Source organism: Coffea arabica, chromosome 3e (genome assembly GCF_036785885.1).
Source record: "Coffea arabica cultivar ET-39 chromosome 3e, Coffea Arabica ET-39 HiFi, whole genome shotgun sequence".
Lineage (NCBI taxonomy): Eukaryota > Viridiplantae > Streptophyta > Magnoliopsida > Gentianales > Rubiaceae > Coffea > Coffea arabica.
In genome coordinates, this window is record NC_092315.1 from 1,157,663 (window position 1) to 1,171,805 (window position 14,143).

Here is a 14,143-nt window from a genome sequence, read left to right on the forward strand (position 1 = left end):
GACGAATCCATAGAAGAAATTACTACTGACATCTTTATTCCTTTAGCATTGTCTTCATCTTAAATAAATTTTCGGTGATCTGAATTTTGAGCTTCCTATATCTCATATCCAAGTCGACCGACCAAGTAAAAGAGTTGCTGGAATTTCCACATGCATATCCACCACCACCACCACCACCACCACCTAGTATGGATGAGATAATGTTTGATCACTGATCACCCAAGAATTTAGAAGATTCCTTAGTACTACGCTTAAGTTGTGTAGATTCTACGTGTTGCGAGTCATTGAAATTAAATCCAATGTAAATGTTTTATTACAGTTTGTACGTATATATATTCACGGTTCAGGAAGGCCAATGAATTTGGTAAATGAGTTGAAACTTTTTTTTTTTCATGTGTTGTACATCATAAAATGGGGGAATCACTGGGCAGGTACGGTTAGATTTATTTAGGCGCAATTCGTATGATCGTTGTATTTTTTTTTCTTCGTGATTTGGCGTATATTCACGTAACTTTATTATATTTCTTGACATCTAATAAAAGTTATATAAGTATACACTAAATCATAAAATACAATAAAATTATGTGAATGTATACCAAATCATGAAAAGAAGCACGACGACAATCAGATCAATTACACCTAAGGCTAACTGTACGTGTTCCATTCCCTGAATTGTATGTGAGTTAGTCCATTCTTCTGGGGTTTTTGGCAATCATATGAAATCACGTTGGTTTCAATCTACAAGTGATGACGCAAAATACTAGAACTAGTTTGTCGACTTAGCATCTGGTTCAAAACATCTATAGCCCTTAAATGATCCAGTATCGAATTACAAGTAGTTAATGGAATTTGGAATATTTCAACAACCCAGATCGGTCAATATATTATTTGCCTAGATGATTGGTAGAAGTACGTACGGCAATGTTAGATAATGAAGAAAATCTGGCTTGTGGGATAAATTAATGTGTGAATTGGAGGATATGGATTCAATTTTTGTGGGATATATCAGTGCTAAACTAATGATTTTTTTCCGCTTCATGAAATCTGAGTCGACCAACCTTTTAGATTAATTATTGCAATTATATATCTAAATAAATTATCACCCGTATCAGTGTTTTGTTACTTCATTAATACAGCGCGAATCAGATTCTGGTGCCTTGCTTTAAGTGCTGCTTATTGTGCGTACGAGGACGTCAAAAGTTTATCAAATCAAAGAGGCATCCATTAACCAAAGCCAGAATATAAAGTATGGTATTATACTGAGCTTTAAGGTTCGCCAATAGTGCAGTAATTAAACAACACTAATCATTGTTCTTAGACTAAAATATGGGATTTTTCACACAACTTTTTCTTTTCTAGATACGATTGCGGCTAAGAAAGTCATTCTTTCTTAATTAATGGATGAGAAGATCGCACCGCATGCCCCAATAATCTCGCAAGTATAAACTATATGTGTACTTGCTATTTTCAGATTAAAATTATCTGGGGGAATGATCTTGTGCATATGGAAGGCAAATAAATTACAGTGGCATCAAGCCATCAACTCCAGACAGCTTGATCCACATGTCTCAGTACTGGAATCATAACAGTGTGAATTCACTCTGGTAATTAGGGTTATAATTGAAGATGAAGAAGTGTAACTTTCATGCACAAAGGGAATATCCAGCGTCTTTAGCCGGAGATGCCACCTCGTCGCAGGAATTAAATCTACGAGATGCAAACTTATCTGATCGCCATTCATGAAGGTACCCATCATCATGAATCATGATCAGCTCAGTATTTCCACGCACTTAAAGAGTTTTCTCTTGGGACAAATCTTCAATTTAATATTTAGAAACAGATTGATGCGAATCCAAGCCTTACCGTCCTGGCTAAGTATGCAGAGAAAATTACAATCTGTTGATTCATCGATATCCAATGGTATGTTTAGTATGGTATATTCAAAGGGAAAAAAGCAAAGAGATAAGAGAATAAAATGGATTTGCTTTATTCGTCGTCTTTGGATTACCTTTGAACAAGAAATTTGGGAAGATCGAGACAATAGAAAATTAAGGTGTAACTTAATTAACTGTCCATAGCCTTAAAGCTTAGATAAGTTTCATGTCCATCAGAGTAGAAGAAAACGCAATGACTACATACAAAGGGCATTTGAATGAGATTTAACGGGTGACTTTACGCTGAAAAAGCTCAACCTAAATGGAAACTCGATTTGTTGGATAGCTAATTTAAGACCAAAAAAAACTAACCTAGCTAAACATACTTGATAACAATTACTATTTGTTAGACTTCTTAAAAATCAATTCAAACTTAAAACAGCCTGAGTTGGACTGTTATTAGCTTGTCTACAATTCAGAGGGATGAGAGACTACTTTCGGCCATAGTTCAGCTCAGATTTGTTCAAAGCACGTAAAAAATCTTAGAAGGGACAAACTACACAATTTTAGGGTTTTAACAACGCAAAAAAAAAAAACACAGATTGAAAATTTTCTTTTCTTGGACAACATTTTGGCAAGACCAAAAATGTTTTGAGGCTAATTATGGGCAAGTAAGTCTTGAGCACATGCAGCTAATTAATCATTTTTTTAACTCTAATGGTGATTATCTGAAAATATACCATTCAGTTTGAGTATAGTACAAACAATGTTGACCCAAAGCGCTTTTGCTCCCTCGCTCTCATTCAGGATCCATAACACGTCTAAATCACATCCCAAAGAAATAGAATTTGTTGAACTACATCACGAATTTGATGACGCTATTTAGCAGGAAGTTATTGAGCCAAGCAAAATTAATTAAGCTCGCATATGCATGAATTTGTCGATAAATGTGAAACTTATCATCAAACATTCTGAAAAAAGAACGTGCTACCCAGCCAGGATGAACTTATAATGCGTCTAAATCTAATTTCCATAAATTAAGTAGATGAATAAATAGAGTCGCAGTATCTGAATGTAATCACGAAATTTATCCTCGTTGGACCTTTTTTTTCCCATTTTTGAGGTGGTCGGGCTGGGAAGGTGGCGGAAGCGAGGGAACGAAAGAGATTCAAAATTATATCAATAGCCTGCATATATTACAGATGCAGTACTTGTTACAAGTAGTTTTTGGTACTATATATGGGTAGTTATACATACACTTGCCCGAGTACCTTTAATTTTACATCTTGCAAGCCTGGCATATTATCAATATTAACCAGGAGGTACAAAGTACTGCCTTAAAACGAGCACTTTTAACATAAGTTCATACAAGAAGTAGCATACGATCAAGATTCAAGAGTGTCATCCTTAGGATAACAGATTAATTATAACGCATACGAAAAGGTGGCCCCTGATAATCCATCACCGGCATGTATTCGACAGACTTTGCATATGCCTCGTATTGATAGCCGCTCACAACAGTTGCTTCTGTTGCAAAGGTCTTGTTTACTCGCACAGTATTGGATTCCTGGGGCCGATAAACAAGGTATGATTCTTGAGGTTGAGTTGCTTCTGTTGCAAAGGCCTTGTTTACTCGAACAGTAGTGGATTCCTGGGGTTGATGAACAAGGTATGATTCTTGAGGTTGGTAACGCTGGTAGCAAATTTGATGAGGATGATTTGCATGGAAAGTGGTGGCTGCGTTGGCAGCTGCAGGAGCCCTTTGTGGTGGTGGAAGGACTTGACGACTCGGCCTGCGTCTCCAGCCGAAATGTTCATCAATTATAGCAAAGCCCTCCTCGCCAATCTTAACAAGGTCTGGCTTGGATGCCATTGAATCTCAAAGGCTACACTGAAGAGAATAGTATTACTTAGCAAAAAGTAGTTGTGTGTTTGATTTCTGATGCAGAGGTAGAGAGGCAGAGGCCTTTATATAGAGGCTTTTTTTTTTAGATAGCAAGGGTCCCAAAGTGGGGGAAAAAGTCGAACCATATGAACATGGCTGCTTCATGGAAACGAGACAACTTCCCATGCTAAGTTACAAACATTTTTATCACTTCTAACGTTTATGCCCCCACATTTTTGTCACTTTTGCTGCAGTGTCTCTCGTTTTTTCAAATTTTTAAAATTGTTTCTACATCTTTTTTTTTTTTTTTTTTGCATTAACTAACTATGATTAATTATGATAACTAATTATAACGAGCTATATTGAAAAGACCACAGCTCGACATATATAAAATCCATAATCTTGCATCTAAAATAAAATAAATAAAACTAAAATTTTTTGTCCCAAAAAACAACTTAATTTTCATGAGTTACTTTCTACAAACAAAACTTTTACCATCAGTTTTACAACTTCGTTACATTACCCACACATTGGGGTATCATTAGCAAGCGGTTACTTTAATGTATACATGAACTTGTTACATTTTCTAGCCATCACCTTGGTTCGATTTTGGCAGATTTAATGAAATGATGATGTTTTATCCCCAAGAAAAAAAAAAAAAAAACCATCACCTTGTTTCGATTTTGGCAGCACAACCTCATAGTGAGTGGGAAGAAAAATCTGAGAAAATTCCAACTTCCCAACATGGGGCGATTCCAGGAGACAAAGGCATAATAAAGCTAATGGGAAAGGGGAAGGCACCTGGTGATTTAATTCAGGAGGGCTATATTATTTCGTTTGATCGGCAAGGGAAAGTGGTTTTATACGGTCGTGGTCTTGGCGGTGGTCCGAGTCTTTCCTCTTTCGGTGGAATAGAACATGACAAGTGTGTAATGGATTGGATGCCTTGGACTTCGGTCGAAGACTGGACGACTTCAATTTTCAGTCCATTTGTGTTAATCTTTCATCTATGTACACATTATAAACTAATTTTGAAAAATGATTATAGACAAAATTAGAATAATTTGAAACGACTCTTAAGTGGATTCTTGATTTTAACTTTTTAATTATTCAAAATTATTAAAAGAAAGAAAAGAAAGGAATAATCAGATGAATAGAGCTCCTAGTTAAGCCTGGTTGTTTGCTTGACCGCCACAATTACTAGAAAGCAGAATTATTCTTCTGACTGAAACAAACAAAACAACTTCTATAACAACTGATCTTTCATTGATATAACGAAAATTCGGTCAAGGAAGAGATAATTCCTTTTTGCTTTTCTTTGGTTCTTTTCATCTGACTAGGATAGACCAATCCAAAGTTCATTCAATCAAACTATTTAGAAGCACAATCTTACTTATAGAATCACAAAAGAAAAAAGATTAAAAAAGAAGAAGAAAGTTTGCAATTTGTTTCTGGCAAAAGCTTCGTTTGGATTGTGAAAAAAGATTAAAAAAGAAGAAGAAAGTTTGCAATTTGTTTCTGGCAAAAGCTTCGTTTGGATTGTGATTTTTTGTAGAAAAATATTTACATTTTTCGTGAATATATTTTTTAATCATTTTGACTACCTTACATACATCAAATTGCTACAGTATATATTTTTTTACCAAAACTCCTAAAATTCACTACGGTACATCAAATTTTTAACTGGAAAATGTAACCATACTCAAAAGTTTACCAAGCTAGTGTTGTACACAACAAAGGCTCTGTTTGAATTCAGACTTTTTTGAAAAATAATTTTTTCATCTACAATGGTACAGTAATATACAAACAAAAAATAACTCCAAAAACATCATATCCATACAATATATCAAAAACAATTTCAAATATACAAAAAAATACACAACTACCCATCATTCTCCACCACCACGGCCACCACTCCACACCCACGACCCTCTCTCCTCTCTCTCTCCGCCCATCTTTCCTCTCTCTCTCCTCCTCCTCCTCCATTTTTTCTCCTCCTCTCTCTCCTTCTCCTTCCTCCTTTCTTCTTTCCCTTTTCCCGCCCCCCAATTTCCTTCCCTTCGACTGACCGCAACCTTTCTAGTCACGATCAAATCTGATCGCGACCAGAAGTCGTGACCAAGACGGTCGTGGTTAGAGTGGTGACTAAAGTCGTAATCACCACCTGCGAGCGAGAGACGGGTTTGGGGTTGGGGGGAATGAGGGGAGGGGGGAGAAAGGAGAAGGGAGAGGAAAGAGAGAGGAGGAGGGGAGGAGAGGAAGAGAAAGGAGAGAGGGGGAGGAAAAGGGAAGGGATAGTGATGGGTCGTGTAAAATTTTAAAAAAAGTATTCCAAAAAAATTGTAAATTATAAAAATACTTAAAAATATATTTTAAAAATATCTCTAAAAACAATTCAAAAACATCTAAAGTAAAAGTTTTTTATATGCACAGCTATAGTAAAATTTTTGAAAAATACTTCCAAAAACAGCTAATCCCAACAGAGCCAGTATTACGGTGAGTTGTTTTAATCAGAAGAAAGACACCAGATCTCTCTGCTTCTATGAGTTGTTTTGATCAGTTAGATTTTGAATCTATTCTTCTCCCATGTTATATCATTCTTTATGTTTAAGCATTTCGTTTTCATTGGTTTGGATAGACAAAAATCTGATCAAGTGGTGAAATTAAATCAAATGACGGGGACAGTGCAAATTAAATTACGAGAATAGTGTATACTCTTGACCACGTACCGTGCTAGATCCAGCTCGAGCTCGCTTGGCCTTTCTGTAAAACCACTTTCTACAATCAACCATTACATAAAAAGGTTACAACTTCATATGAATTGTGATTGATACAATGGTATTTAGTTTTATGTTGTACTTCTTTTTTCATAAATTGTGTTTGCTATAGAGGTTTCTCGCATTTGCTGCTCTTTTTTTTTTTTTTCTTGATATGCATGCATTTAGTTAGAAGAAACCACTTCAAGTTTCGGCATAAATTGTAATGTCTAGAATGAAAATGTAATGCCATCACAGGTTGAAATATTCCGTCATACAGCTAATACAAAAAAAAAAAATTTTTTTGGTCCTCTTCCTACATTAATGAAAAGCACTTGCAAATTAGTAGAAAACGATCGTTGATGACTGTTACGATCATAGTTATTAAACCCGATCTGGCCCGGCGGTTCAACTAGTCAACCCAATGAACCGGCCATAGAACCAGGCCAAGTTGCTAATTAGATCGTTTGGACAGCAGAACCGTTAACTTTTTGACGAACCGGCGGTTCAACCGATCAACTGGCCGATTTTCTGAGGAACCCGGTTGCTACGCGGAATTTTTTTTAGAAAATATTGCATTGATGGTTCAAACTTGAGACCTTCTTAGAATGTAGTGCAATCACCACTAGACTGTATAAGAATGTAGTGCAATCACCACTAGACTAACAATCCATTTGTTAGTTGTTTGGTCCTTCTTATATTATATATTAGACTTTTATTCTGATTTTATTTCTTCAAAACAAAATTTATTTGGAATCTTTTAATAAAATTTTATTTATTTCCCAAATTCCACAAGGCAAATTTTAATAAAATAACATTATCTAGTTTATTTCCATAAGTTAAAACTAAAAGTTTGTTAAAAATAATGAAATTTCCATAAAGCAAATTTAAGTTTTGTTGATTCTTATAAAAATTAATGATTCTATAATAAATTAGACTAATTGAACATTTACTAAGACATAGTTTATTATAATTTCAACTATATAAAAAATTATAAGACATAATATTTAAGTATATTTAGTGACCCACCGGTTGGACCACTCACCCACTGATTGAACCAGTAACCCGTTGACTCACCTCTTTCACCGGATTCCTCCCCGGGCCGGGTTTAATAACTATGGTTACGATAACGATAAGCAGATTAAATAAGCGAATTCATCAATGCAAAAAAAAAAAAAAAAAAGAGGAAAAGACAATTTCTTTCATGCACTGGTCTAGGTATTACTTCCAACATTCAGAGTTCCAGCTCAAGAACTTCGGAAGGATACCAGTAAAATATCAGATGAAAAAATTGAGCCGCGAACTTGTTTTATATATATATATATATATATATATATATATATATATATATATATGTATATATATTAATTCTTTTGCCTGGGAGAGTGCTATCAGGAGATGAAAATGTTAGCCATAGACCGTTAAAAAGAAAAAGAAACAAAAAAAAGAAGTCAGCGAAAAAGATGCAAGTATATTATATAGAGCATTCTAATATTGCTTCCAAGCTCGACTTCTACATACTTCTTCTACAAGCCTGGAAACTATAAAAGACTAGCAGCCATACAAGCTGTAATTATGTGCTTGCTTGCTTGCTAGTTGTTAATTGCTACTACTGCTACAACACAGGAGAAACTTTCTGCAGCACTCTGCACTCTGCAGTGATGCATCCACATATTACATATACAATAGGCCTGCACATATAATGGAACTTAGTAAGCCATAGCTTCTGATTTCCTCTTGGAATAATCCATAATGATCATCCCATCATGCAACTTCATAGCATCATAGCGGGTGACCTTCTCTTCACTAGAAACAGGGATCATCATCTGATAAATTGGGGGTTTCTGAGGTTGATATGGGGGACAAACTGATATATATGGGTTGGCAGCTGCAGGAGCCCTTTGCGGTGGTGGTAGGACTTGACGACTCGGCCTGCGTCTCCGGCCGAAATATTCATCAATTATAGCAAAGCCCTCCTCGCTAATCTTAACAAGGTCTGGCTGGGATGCCATTGAATCTCAAAGGCTACACTGAAGAGAATAGTATTACTTAGCAAAAAGTAGTTGTGTGTTTGATTTCTGATGCAGAGGTAGAGAGGCAGAGGCCTTTATATAGAGGCTTTTTTTTTTAAAGATAGCAAGGGTCCCCAAGTGGGGGAAAAAGTCGAACCATATGAACATGGCTGCTTCATGGAAACGAGACAACTTCCCATGCTAAGTTACAAACATTTTTATCACTTCTAACGTTTATGCCCCCACATTTTTATCACTTTCGCTGCAGTGTCTCTCGTTTTTTCAAAATTTTAAAATTGTTTCTACATCTTTTTTTTTTTTGGCATTAACTAGCTATGATTAATTATGATAACTAATTATAACGAGCTATATTGAAAAGACCACAGCCGGATATATATAAAATCCATAATCTTACATCTAAAATAAAATAAATAAAACTAAAATTTTTTGTCCAAAAAAACAACTTAATTTTCATGAGTTACTTTCTACAAACAAAACTTTTATCATCAGTTTTACAGCTGTGTTACATTACCCCACACATTGCGGTATCATTAGCAAGCGGTTACTTTAATGTATACATGAACTTATTACATTTTCTAGCCATCACCTTGGTTCGATTTTGGCAGATTTAATGAAATGGTGATGTGAAAAATCTGAGAAAATTCCCACTTCCCAATATGTGGCGATTCCGGGAGACAAAGGCATAAAGCTAATGTGAAAGGGGGAGGCACCTGGTGATTTAATTCCGGATTGTTATATTATTCCGTTTGATCGGCAAGGGAAAGTGATTTTATACGGTCGTGGTCTTGGCGGTGGACTTGGTGGTCTGAGTCTTTCCTCTTTCGGTGGAATAGAACATGACAAGTGTCTAATGGATTGGATGCCTTTTAGTTCCGTTGAAGACTGGACGACTTCAAATTTTCAGTCCATTTGTGTTAATCTTTCATCTATGTACAGATTATAAACTAATTTTGAAAAATGATTATAGACGAAACCAGAATAATTTGAAACGACTCGTAAGTGGATTCTAGATTTTAACTTTTTAATTATTCAGAATTATTAAAAGAAAGAAAAGAAAAGAAATAATCAGATGAATAGAGCTCCTAGTTAAGCCTGGTTGTTTGCTTGGCAGCCACAATTACTAGTAAGCAGAATTATTCTTCTGACTGAAACAAACACAACAACTGATCTTTTATTGATATAACGAAAATTCGGTCAAGGAAGAGATAATTCCCTTTTGCTTTTCTTTGGTTCTTTTCATCTGACTAGGATAGACCAATCCAAAGTTCAGTCAATTAACCTATTTAGAAGCGTAATCTTACTTACAGAATCACAAAAGAAAAAAGATTAAAAAAGGAAGAAAGTCTGCAATTTGTTTCTGGCAAAAAGCTTTGTTTGGATTGTGATTTTTTTGCAGAAAAATATTTACATTTTTCATGAACATATTTTTAATCATATTTTTACCTCACATATATCAAATCGTTACAATATATTTTTCCACCAAAACTCCTAAAAATCGCAACAGTACATCAAATTTGTAACTGGAAAATGCAACCATACTCAAAAGTTTACCAAGCTAGTGTTGTATGCAACAAAAGTATTACGGTGAGTTGTTTTGATCAGAAGAAAGACACCAGATCTCTCTGCTTCTATGAGTTGTTTTGATCAGTTAGGTTTTGAATCTATTCTTCTCCCATGTTATATGATTCTTTATGTTTAAGCATTTCGTTTTCATTGGTTTGGATAGACAAAAATCTGATCAAGTGGTGAAATTAAATCAAATGACGAGGAAAGTGCAAGCTAAATTACGAGAATAGTGTATACTCTTGACCACGTACCGTGCTAGATCCAGCTCGAGCTCGCTTGGCCTTTCTGTAAAACCACTTTCTACAATCAAAAGGTTACAACTTCATATGAATTGTGATTGATACAATGGTTTTATGTTGTACTTCTTTTTTCATAAATTGTGTTTGCTATAGAGGTTTCACGCATTTTGCTGCTCTTTTTTTTTTTTCTTGATACGCGTGCATTTAGTTAGAAGAAACCACTTCAAGTTTCGGCATAAATTGTAATGTCTAGAATGAAAATGTAATGCATCACAGGTTGAAATATTCTGTCATGCAGCAAATACAAAAAAAAACCCCTTCCTACAATAATGAAAAACACTTGCAAATTAGTAGAAAACGATCATTGATGACTGTTACGATAACTATTAGCAGATTAAATAAGCGAATTCATCAATGAAAAAAAAAAAAAAAAAAGAGGAAAAGACAATTTCTTTCATGCACTGGTCTAGGTATTACTTCCAACTTTCAGAGTTCCAGCTCGAGAAGTTCGGAAGAATACCAGTAAAATATCAGATGAAGAAATTGAGCCGCGGACTTGTTATGCTTTCGATATATATATCTTTTGCCTGCCATAGACGGTAAAAAAGAAAAAGAAAAAAAAAGAAATCAGCGATAAAGATGCAAGTATATTAAATAGAGCATTCTAATATTGCTTCAAAGCTCGACTTCTACATATTTCTTCTGCAAGCCTGGAAACTATAAAAGACTAGCAGCCATACAAGCTGTAATTATGTGCTTGCTTGCTAGTTGTTAATTGCTACTACTGCTACAACACAGGAGAAACTTTCTGCAGTACTCTGCACTCTGCAGTGATGTATCCACATATTACATATACAATAGGCCTGCACACATAATGGAACTTAGTAAGCCATAGCTTCTGATTTCCTCTTGGAATAATCCATAATGATCATCCCATCATGCAACTTCGTAGCATCATAGCGGGTGACCTTCTCTTCACTAGAAACAGGGTTCATCATCTGATAAATTAGGGGTTTCTGAGGTTGATATGGGGGACAAACTGATATATATGGACGAGCCGCGGCAGGACCAGCAGGAGCCTTCTGCCTCGGTGCAGCAGCTGCCCTTTTTTTTCCTCCATATTCTTCCTCTTCCAGCATCTGAAAGCCTTCGTAGCCTATCTTAAGAAGCTTTGATCGGTTGTCCATCTTGTAGTTACTGGCCATTTCTAAGCAAGAAGTGAGGAAAAGTGGGGAGGCTAGCTTCTGATGAAACTGGGTTTGAGGTCTTCTTTTGTTGTGTATGGAAAGGTTAGTTTGAGTTGGTGGTTTGGTGTAAAAGGCCGTGAGCAATGAGCCCTTTATATAGGGAGGATTTTTACTAAGATATAGCTAGGATAAGGCTGGAATGGAAATCAGATATTTGCATAGGAAAAAAAAATAAAAGAAAAGAAGAATCTTCATGGGGTCTTAGTTTTCCCAACTTGTGTTGATTCCCTTTCAGATGTGCATGGGACCAGTTTACAGGGAAAGGTAGGGGTTTTGGAGATTCTTGAACGATGAAGTTGAGTTTCCTTCCTTGTTAAGAGGGAATAAAAATACTATGCTACTGCGTGTTCTTATTAGTTATGTATTATAACTGAATTAGTGCAGCATCCAAATTATCGAGGGAACACTGAGAACGTGGGTTGTTGATCTGCAAATGCTCCTCCACTTTGGATTGATTTGTTCACTAAGCATTTACTTTTCCAGGTTACACATTTGACTGATATTTTTTTTTGGTCATAGTATAACTAGGCCTGTCAACGGGTCGGGTCTAGACCCCGATCCGGACCGGATCCGTGAAATTATTGCGGGTATGGGTAGGGATTTAATTCTGTTTCCCGGATCCGGATCCGGATCCGTTTTGTCAAACAAAAAACGGGTCGGATCCGGAATATAGTATTCCGACCCGTATTAGACCCGGATCCGGATATAAATGAATTAATAATTTAAAATATATATATTTATCAATATAATTTGATTAGGGTGATGTATTTTAATAAAGTTAATTTGATTTCTTTTCTTATTTGGTTTTTTCTTTGCATTAGTTAGAAATTAGTTTACAAATATATTTTTTTCTCATTTTTATTAGAAATTATAAATTTTGGTAAATTTGTTCGGGTAGACCCGGATCCGGATCCGGGACCCGCCGGATCCGGATCCGGAACATAGAATAAAAGACCCGTCGGGTAAACGGATCGGATCCGGATCCGGCATAGTAATTCGGGTCCGGGTCCGGAATAATGAATTCCGGCCCGGACCCGGCCCGTTGACAGCCCTAAGTATAACCTTATGTGGGCGTAGTACATAAATTTTGAGGATCAAAGACTCAAAAGTTTGCACTAATGCGTATGAAGTTGCATTGCAGAGCTCATTTTGGTTAAAATTCTGGTGGATAAAATTAAGGTCTATCTTTCAATAGAAACTTAGCTAGGGACAGGGAAAAAAAAAATCTCAAATTTGATTAAGTTTGTTTGATTGGATTTTAATTAAGGCACAAAAACTTGTCAAGCCTCTTTCTTTATATATATCGCGTGTGTAAAGGCTAACACTTAAAGACTTTCTTTTCTAGATCAATAGCCCCTGAAAACGTCTTTGAGCATAAACAAATTATTATATCTCAAGGAACCACTGAGCTTAGTTCGGTGGCCACTGATAAGGGACTCAAGTCCCTCCTTGGGCCGTAGGACTTGCAGTAAAAAAAAAAAAAAAATCTAAGGATGATGCAATAGCATTCCTTTGATTTAGTCAGATCTGCATACCTACTAGTTTCTAACATACAAGACTCCTTAGAATGGAATAAGTTATACAATTGTTATCGTTACCTGAAAAAAAAAAAAAAAAAAATCTCAGGGGAACAGGTGGCAACACGGCCAGATGACACAAACACACAGAGTGAGCTGCAAGTGAGCTGCATGATGTATGCATGCATGCGTAAGAATTATTCCTATATATCCACTGTAACAAAAGATCAGACGTTTGAGGTGGCTGGATAAGGCGGTCATCCCAAGTCATAATTGAGATCCACTCCGGACCCAAAAGATCAAGATCAAATCCTTCCCTTCCCTGATCCCCAGCAGCTGGGGCTCGTCAAATTAGTATTGTAGACTTGTTCACCCACCCAGATTCGTGTCACTTGTGTCTTTGCTTTAAACTTGAAAACAGACTATTCAGCCTTTAAGTTTAGGACACATAAACTCGATTTCTTAGAAATCATGTAGAATCAAGACGAGTAACGTACGTCTTTATGCATTGAAACTATTTTGGATGATGATGCATCATGCATGCAAGATCTTCCTCCTTTTTTTATTCTTTTTATTAAAACTAGTGATAACATTAACTAAGCTCAAGTTGGTTAAAAGCTACTCTTTTTCCCTAAAATTTTAGCTGTCTGTCAATACAAGCACCCAACCTCCATGCCTTTAGAATAGGAAATGATGAACTAAAATTTTTTTCCTTTCTTTCTGAAACTAGAAATGATTTTTTTTTCTTTTTTTTGGGTAGCTGTTTCTTATATATCCACAAATCAATGATACATCTGAGCTCCTGCACCTAACAGTGTATATATATTTTACGTACAATACTTAATTGTAACTAGTCTCTTGGCCCTGCTGGCTTTTGAGGGGATACAAATACACATGGAGAAGAATAGAATAAAGCGGCAAATATATTGGGAATTTGATTCTTCTTTTTTTTTTTTTTTTTTGAGATCCTCTAATTAAAAAAAAAAAAATCTCACCCATTTATGGATCAACTTCAATGAGAATAGA